This window comes from Anguilla rostrata, chromosome 2 (genome assembly GCF_018555375.3).
Source record: "Anguilla rostrata isolate EN2019 chromosome 2, ASM1855537v3, whole genome shotgun sequence".
Classification (NCBI taxonomy): Eukaryota; Metazoa; Chordata; class Actinopteri; order Anguilliformes; family Anguillidae; genus Anguilla; species Anguilla rostrata.
The window spans coordinates 4,022,177-4,031,516 of NC_057934.1; positions in this window are offsets into that span (position 1 = coordinate 4,022,177).

Sequence of the window (9,340 nt, forward strand, 5' to 3'; positions counted from 1 at the left end):
TGGATTTTATTAGAGAAATGATTGCCCGGCATCTCACCATTTGGAACTTAGGTCAGTCGAGCCACAGAAGCCTCCTGTGTGTGTGTGTGTGTGTGTGTCTTGGTGATGAAATCAAATATAATATTTTATGGTAAGTTCGTTAGAAAATGTTAAATGTGTGGCTCTGTGCCCTGGCTGTGGTTTTAATTGTACTTCTAAGCTTATTACTTGTGAATTATTTAACTGCAAATTCCATTCATTATACGCGAGCAAGGTCTTCTGGGAGATTGTGTTTTCTCGGTTTATTAAGCAGTAAACCAATGCAATTATTTATCACAGTATAGTAAACGCTTGTAAAGACCTTTTACTGAAGCATGCTCATTGTAGCTGTTAATGTGTATTTATGGGGAAGCATAATTTTTTTTTTTTACAATTTTCTAGCACATAAACTATAATTGCTATTGAAGATTCATTATTGTTTCCCCATAACAGGAGTAGTTTTTGGTGCGATCCTGGAGTCAGCTCCTCTGGATTATGCGGTAATACCACCGGAGGTGTGTCGTGAATGAACTTGCCCTCTGTCCACATTCAGCCGTGATAACACAACACCCAGGCTTACCGCCAAAAAAAGAAAGAAAGAAAGAAAGAAAAAAAAGAAAAAAAAAAGTGCTGTCAGTCCAGCTTTACACACATCATCATCCGCAAAACTCCGGAACCTTTCCCATCATCAAATCAGCTGGCGTTTTTGGAACTTTCCCTTTGTGTTCCAGTTAGGGCAAAAAAAGGTAGGGTCAAAATTTTCTGAAGGGGTTAAAACTTTGAGAGCCCGGGTAAGAGGGTTCACGCCCTTTAACATTAGTCCCTGCGTTCGGAACATGCTCGGCATTCCTTCTGCTTTCCTTGTACATTCCAAACCCCCCCCCCCCCCCAAACTGTGACTGTAAACAGCCCTGTTTTCGTGGAATCCTCAAAGATTCTAGACTAGGATCTTGCTGTCTGTGACTTGTCTGACTGGTATAGAGTTGTGAATAGTGTCGTCATTTAACATTGATTTTTAGTAAACACATGTTTTACATGCTACGTTTTGTGTTTTCTATACGTATCTCCTTTGCTGGGGTAATTGGAAATGATTAATGTAGTAATTCAGCGTTTTCTAGATGAATTCCCTCGGGGTCATGCTAAACTATGGGTGAAATTCCAGCTCATTGTTAATCGTCAGCTAATCAAAAAAAAAAAAAAAAAAAAAAATTTCAGGCAAAATACAATTAGCTGTTTACTACTTTGTGGCAGCACTTTTCCCCCCTTAAAATATTGAGTGATCCGTAATGTTACCAGGTTCGTAATTAGCTTGACAATTAAAATTTTGACTGTAAGGCTATTCGGGCTGACAGCCTGAAAATTATAAATCGTGTAGATCTTCAGATGGATCTTGGAAAGTTCCATTATGAACGAGGCAGTGAGCGTATCTGCGAAATGAACGAGGCAGTGAGCGTATCTGCGAAATGCTAAATATCCGGAGCGGCTTCGTGCTTCATCACTTTCACAGACTTTTCCTCGTCAGCCTCAAAGACGATTGGTTCACGAGGACGAGGCGTTTTAGATACCGAGGTGAACCCAACACTGAGATCTTCAGAGGACCCGGGGCATTGCTAAGCGCTTCCTTCCCTTCGTCTTGATGAATTAGCTGGTGTCCTGAGGTAAGGACAGAGAGATCTGTTTAAATGTCCGCGCGGAGTGGTACGTTATGTTTCCCTATGATGCCAGAAGTGATGAACAGCCTTCGACATAGCTCTTCGCTGTCTTATGTCTTACTTTCCTGACCGTTTTTGTTTCTGTTTGCCCTTCATAGGTTGGTTGAGAAGTGTGTGCTGTGAAGTTCGGTTTACTCCTACTGGCTCTGCGTTGGAAAGCTGGTGAGTGTTAGAGTAGTTGGGTTAACACACAGGCTCTATGCTGAAAAGCCTGCACTCTGGTGTTGGGTTAAGTCTTTTTGGCTCTGCGTGGGCAAGGCGCTGACGTCACTGGAGGCTGGGGGCGGCGGTGGCGACAGGTGAAGGGTATTTACCTGGGGAAGGCAGCTCTCTAACAAAGGGCGTAGTGTGTTTCATTCCACAGCGTTGAGTGCATCTCAGGTAGAAGGGTGCGGTGGGGGGTGGGGGGGGCGGCAGGAGGGTGGGGGGGGGAGTTACTCAGGGCACGCCGAGGCTTGCCGTCCTACCAAAAAGGATGACCGGCATTTTGAAATATTCGCCACCCGATCCTATCTGAAAAACAAACGGATGCTCGCAAGGCCGATGGTTTCATTGTTTTAACAGATAACAAATGATCTCTTCGTTTTTCTTTGTTGCCTAACATCTCAAACTCACACTTTGGTAGCCTGTGTCTCTTTTGTGCTGGTGTCCTAATGTATGGTGTACAGATTTGTGCCTTGAGTGATTTGGACTTAGTATGAATATGGCACTTGGGGAGAACAGTATAGTGGCATATTTATACTGAGCCCAGAGAGCAGGCTCTCTCAACCTCCCACTGAATCATCCCCCTGATTTAATTGGCTGAAACACTGCTCTTTCCCTCTCCACCTCAGCTGATGTGTGGTGAGCGTTCTGGCACAAAATGGCTGCCGTGCTTCACCCAGGTGGGTGCTCCACGTTGGTGGCTGGGGTGAGTTTCCATTCATTACTGTAAAAAGCACTTTGAGCGTGTTATAGGGCTATATAAATATAAACCCAATATTTCATTCATTCATTCATTCATAGTGAATTTCAGAAATACCTAAAGGCTAAATAAAAATAATTATGATAAAATAAATAAATGTAGGCAAAACAAGAGGGGAAAATATAATAATAATCTTTTTTGAGCTTGGAAAAAAGGAGAAAGCCTGTTTTCATTTCATAAATTTGTTTTACTACCTCATTACTTTGTTTAGTATAGATACCTGGGTGCTGTAAAAACCCATTTTTAAAGATTCCTAAAAAAATTGATGACAGCAGTTAAAAATAACGCAGCACTGTGAATATAGAATTTTTGGCTGAATGGGTGATTTTTTATTTTTTGTTTTTTCCAACTCGCTCTCTCAGCACCGAATATTTTCAGAGGTTTTGTCAAGACTCAGGTGAACCCAGGGGCCTGCTTACGGAAGAAAGCTGATCGCAGAAAAAGGAAGACAAAAAAATAAAAATAAATAAAAGCATAGTTCAGAGGCGGGTGGGAGTTGAAGTACATTGAAATTGGACCTCATGGAAAAAAATTTAAAAATTTTTTTTTTAAATCCTCCAGGCTGTAAAAAAAATTAATTTAAAAAATGAAATAAGAAGGGTTAAAAGGACAGAGATGTGAGGATGTTCTTTTCTGAACTATATCTTATTCCTCTGTCATTCCCCCTCCTCTCCTCTCCTCTCCCCCCCTCCTCTCCTGTCCTCTCCTCTCCTCCGGGGCTGGGCTGAGCAGCGGGACATTAATCAGTCCTGTTTTGGTTTTAATCGCGTGCCCGTGCCCGTCGGGCAGGCGCTGGTCCGTCTGTTCCCACCTGCGTCTCTTCCCCCTCGGGCAGACTTTGTTCTCTCACCTGTGCCCGGGCCTGGGGGGGGCAGCGCCTCACCTGGCGGCTTGTCAGGAGCTTCCGGGCTCTTCCACGCTCTCACCCCGCCAGGGACGCGGTCACATGCTTGACCCGTTCGACTGGCCGAAACCACGCCCCACTGCATACCTGAGCTTTGTGCTTTGAGTGACACCTGCGCACGAGAGAGCAGTCGGCCTGCAGGGCGAGCACACGAGCTCTCACGCTAACGCTTCCCCTGCGCAGGATGAACCGGAACTCTGTGTGAGGAGAGAGAGAGAGAGAGAGAGAGAGGGAGAGAGAGAGAGAAGAGAGAGAGAGAGAGAGAGAGAGAGAGAGAGAGACAGACAGGGAGAGAGAGAGAGAGCGAGAGAAGAGAGAGAGAGAGAGAAGAGGGAGGGTGTGGCTGCTGCTGACTGTGCAGCCGTGTGTCCAGAGTGGGAGTCTGGTGGCAGCCGTGGTCCAGAGTGGGCGTGCAGTGGTTCAGGCAGTTTAACTGCGCAGCCGTGTGTCCAGAGTGGGCTGTATGCGCCCTGCAGTGGACTGCGGACTGCGCAGCCGGAGAGTGGACAGGGACGCTGTCACTGAGCGGGGATACCTTGATCCTCTGTGTCAGCCGTGAGTTCCCTCCGGGCAGCACCGTCTCCCTTACACAACTCGGCACGGTTCACACATCTGTTTTTTTCTTCTCTCTTTTTCTTCGCTGTAACAGGATCACACCGCACACACTTTCAAAGAGCTGGAAGGTGGACAGGGGGACGTGTTCAGCACAAACCCTGAGAAGGCTTTTTATTAATAGCACTCCTGTAAAGTATCGGTGTAAGGTGTGAAACATTTCTTTGTGTGGATTCTTGTTTTTTTTCTCTCTCTCTTCCTGCAGTGCTCCTACTATTACTGTTCTGGACTCTGCTGTGTGAAAATCATGAAATACACACCCGCATGCGCGCACACACACACACACACACACAGTACACACACATACACACAATACACACACACACATCACACATGCACACACACGGAGCACAGCGTAAAAGATAATCAAAGAATATCATATTCCGATGCCTTGAAAAGCAGGCTTATTAAGCGATTGTGCATCACGAACTGCAGAGTCAGCCCCACGATCGACAGCGATTGTTTAGTCCTGCCTGTGCGTAACAGCAGCATTCTCGAGCGATGCCGAACCTCTGTGCTGTGATCTGTAAACATCTGCATCTGGGTCGCTTTGTAGTGAATGTATTTGTCTGTGCCAAAAATAAAGTCATCAGGCCAGGTCCGGCCTCTGTCCACGTCCACGTGTGACTCCGCCTCCTTGGACAGAGGCGGGGCCCGCGAGGGCCTCCCTGGCGGGTGATTGACGCGGGCCGGCGCTGATGGGGGGTGACAGGCCGCCGTGTCCTGGGGGCTGCGGGTTTGAATGTCAGCCTCTTTAAGGAGAGGGACGGTGAAAAGGGCAGCTTGCTCCAGCTGGCCAGGAATCCGATGTGAGGAGGGGGGGTAGCTGGGGGTGTGTGGGGGGGGGATGTCTCGCCGTGGGGAGAAATCGATTACTTGGTGTAGGAACCAGAAGGAACGGGAAAAGAAACGAGGGAGGGAAAAGGTGAGCGCGGGAAGAAAAGGGTGGGACGGAGGAGAGCGGGTTTTGCGTTCGATTCAATTCTGCGAGATCCGTGTTTCCACTTTGTTTATTCGGTAACGGAATGTACTGGAAATACGTTGAAATAAAATATATTGTCAAGATATTGTGACAATATATAGCATATTATGGCATAGCAAGTGTACAAATAGTTTCAAAAAAAGATATTCTCAATATTTTGCAGTGTGTTCATTTTCTGTAAGGGTGGAATTTAATTTTGTCACTTTCTCATCGCAGTGACGTTCTGAAAGGGCTTCTCTGGCTTTGGCATTGCGAACGAGCATCAGTGGGGTTTCAGTGCAGCTAATTACTCTAATCAACACCCATAATTACTGAGTCCGGCTCGGCCAAAAACAACCAGACCACAGGGCAGTCCTTTCGCATCAGCGGAAGTGAAGTGAGGGTTCCCCTTGAAAATAAGCGTAGATCGGTGATGGTGAAGCGTAACCGGTTTATGTTTAAGGCCCGTAGGCCGCAGGGCCCTGCTTTGAAACGCGATGACAAAAAGAGAAGAGACGAGGTTCAGGAAGATTTCGTTTGACAGCGGAGAGAGAGAGAGACTGAGAGAGAGAGAGAGAGAGAGACCGAGAGAGGGGGAGAGAGAGAGAGGAGAGAGAGGAGAGAGGGGGAGAGAGAGAGAGAGAGAGAGAGAGGACCAGAGAGAGGGGAGAGACCAAGAGAGAGAGAGAGGACGAGAGAGAGGGGAGAGAGAGGGGGGGAGAGAGAGAGAGATAAGAGACCGACCGAGAGGGAGGAGAGAGAGAGAGAGAGACGGAGAGACCGAGAGAGAGAGAGAGAGCCACAACACAAGCTTCTCCTGGTGACGGGGGCCGTCTACTCTAACCGCAGTAAGCACAGGGAATGTTCTGGAATCCCTCGGAGACAACCGCAGTCTGGCAGGTTTTTTATCCAAGATTGTCAACACGGGACACAGTACCTTGAATTGGGGGAGGGGGCAGAGAGTGATGGATTTGGGGGGGTCGGGGGGTCGGGGATTTGGGTGGGTGAGGTTGTTCTTGTGGTCGTAAATCGTAATCCAATCCCCCTCTGTGGGTCTAAAATCCAGCAAACACTCCATCAATGGTGCACGCTTGGCAATAGCCCGACAGCATATGCTGTGGATTATAGAACATAACATAATTTGCCTCTAATCTAAATATGATATGTTGTGTATTGTCTTTGGAATCCCAGGGTCTTTAACTTCAGTACAAAAAACCCAGAAGACCTTGATGTTGGACGGGGATCTTGCGGGCAGTCTCCCAGAGTATTTGATGTCTGTGTAATGTCGGCCTCTCTAAGCTGGTAACTTGGCCAGCCGTTGGCAAATCACAGCTACATTTTGTTCTCCTGAACAAGACGATCACCACAGGCGAAAATATGCAGAAATGTATTTTGAAACCTTAAAAAAGAAATATATTTATGATGTGAATAAATTAAGGAGAAAAAAGACCTGCTCAGCGAGTGTGTCTGATTTCAGTGTATTAGCAGAAATAAACATGATAAATTCACCCGCCCCTCACCACTTCCTCTATGCCTGTGATTGGTCAATCCCGAACAGCTCTGAGGTGAGGCTGACTGGGCCCCAGCCCCCATGCCCCCCCCCCCAGTCTGGGTCAGGGGGTAAGCTTTGCTCTTTAACACCACGGTCCCGGGCTCAGCCCCTCGCCCGCTGAGCTGGCTCCTCTGTGACAGTCGGCCATTAATTACCGCCGTCCGGCGCTAATCCAGCCGCTCTTCCTGTTCGCTCTCGTACCGCCGTCCGGCCCTGATCCATCCGCTCTTCCTGTTCGCTCTCGTACCGCCGTCCGGCCCTGATCCATCCGCTCTTCCTGTTCGCTCTCGTACCGCCGTCCGGCCCTGATCCATCCGCTCTTCCTGTTCGCTCTCGTACCGCCGTCCGGCCCTGATCCAGCCGCTCTTCCTGTTCGCTCTCGTACCGCCGTCCGGCCCTGATCCAGCCGCTCTTCCTGTTCGCTCTCGTACCGCCGTCCAGCGGCTCTGAGGGCTGCTCGGAGCGAGGGTGCGGCTGATTGGCCGGTTCTTCATGCGCACTCGGGCGAGGGCAAAGCCTGATTGGCCAGTCTTTATGCGTGCTCAGGCGAGGGAGAAGGCTGATTGGCTGGTTCTTTATGCGCACTGAAGTGAGGTCGCAGCTGATTGGTCGTTCCTTTATGCGCACTCAAGCGAGGTCGCGGCTGATTGGCCGTTCCTTTATGCGCGCGTGGACGAGGACAAAGCCTGATTGGCCAGTCTTTATGCGCGCTCAAGTGAGGTCGCAGCTGATTGGTCGTTCCTTTATGCGTGCGTGGGCGAAGGTGTAGGCTGATTGGCCGTTCCTTTATGTGCGCGTGGGCGAGGTCGCGGCTGATTGGCCATCCCTTTATGCGCACATGGGCGAGGTCGCGGCTGATTGGCCATCCCTTTATGCGCACATGGGCGAGGGAGAAGGCTGATTGGCCGGTCTTTATGCGCGCGAGGCCTCCAGCTCCTCCGGCTCGCGGCGGCTAACTGAATCGGCCCGTCAACAAAAGCCGCCATCGTTCAGGGCCGCGAATCCGGCGTGTTATTCACCCCACAGCTGCCACGGCGAGCCCTCCTCTTTCTCCTCCTCTTTCTCTTTCTCTTTCTTTCTCTTTCTTCTGGAAAGTAAAAGGCAGGACCTGTATGCGTCTGTTTTAAAAAAAAAAAAAAAAAAAAGGGAGTGAAATGACCAAAGAGAAAAAGAAAGAAGGGGCTTCTTTAATTGTGCTGTGAGGCTCCTCTCTCGGGAGGACGTGAATGCGTCCGAGTGCGGGAGGGTGGGGGGTGGTTTTGGGGGGGACAATGGCGTACCCCTTGGGCTGTCGGTGCTGGCTGGACTGCGCCCATTCAGCTGGCCCCTCTCACACAGGTGTGGCCCTCTCTGCCGACGGGGGGCCCGCACCCCATCTTTGTCCCGCTCTGGCGCTCGCCGGGAAGAGAGGGAGACAAAAAGGACAGGACGGGGGGGATGAATGGGAACGACCCTCCAGAGCCGAACCCCCAGCCCCTCGGCCCGGCCACAATGGGGACAAACGTCCCGCAATTAGGGCTGTCATAACCTACTATGTGTGTGTGTGTGTGCGTGCATGTGTGAGTGTGTGTTACTGTGTGTGTACATGCGTGTGTGTGTGCAAGTGTGTGTGTGTGTTAGTGTGTGTGTGTGTGCGCATGTGAGTGTGTGTTAGTGTGTGTGTGTGTGCGCATGTGAGTGTGTGTTAGTGTGTGTGTGTGTGTGCGCGCATGTGAGTGTGTGTGTGTACATGCGTGTGTGTGTGTGTACATGCTTGTGTGTGTGTGAGTGTGTGCATGTCTGTGTTTATGTGGGAAGGGGCAGGATGGAGCAGAGTGGGGTGAGCAGAGTGGGGTACGGTGGCTGGAGAGGGCACTTTCGTTTCAGACAGGCCATCGCCGTCCGCCTCCTGAACCACGATGAGGGCCGTGCGGGCGACCCGAAATCTCCGCCACCTCCCATCGCCTCAGTCTGACGCTCAGTCTGAGCCGCGGCGATGCTGAAAACCCGCGCTACACAAGGCGCTACGAATTAAACTTAAATAAATAATATTTTTTCGAACACATGTTCACTGCAACGTGTTTTCTGTCGTCCATGACACTTGTATTTATGTAAAAAAAAAGAGAAACTTGGGGGGCGTGGCGATAGGGCTGTGACAGGTAGGGGGCGTGGCGATAGGGCTGTGACAGGTAGGGGGCGTGGCCATAGGGCTGTGACAGGTAGGGGCGTGGCCATAGGGCTGTGACAGGTAGGGCGTGGTGATAGGGCTGTGACAGGTAGGGGCGTGGCCATAGGGCTGTGACAGGTAGGGGCGTGGCGATAGGGCTGTGACAGGTAGGGGCGTGGCGATAGGGCTGTGACAGGTAGGGGGCGTGGCGATAGGGCTGTGACAGGTAGGGGGCGTGGCGTTAGGGCTGTGACAGGTAGGGGGCGTGGCCATAGGGCTGTGACAGGTAGGGGCGTGGCTATAGGGCTGTGACAGGGAAACCCGTGGACGGCGTGGTCTGACCATGGCACCATAAGGCGAGCACACACACGCACAGCGGGAGAGATCACACTCGATCCGGTTCTCACTTTTCCCCGCCAAACACACTCATCTCTGACGACATGGTCCTCACTCCCCCCCCCTTCCCCCCCC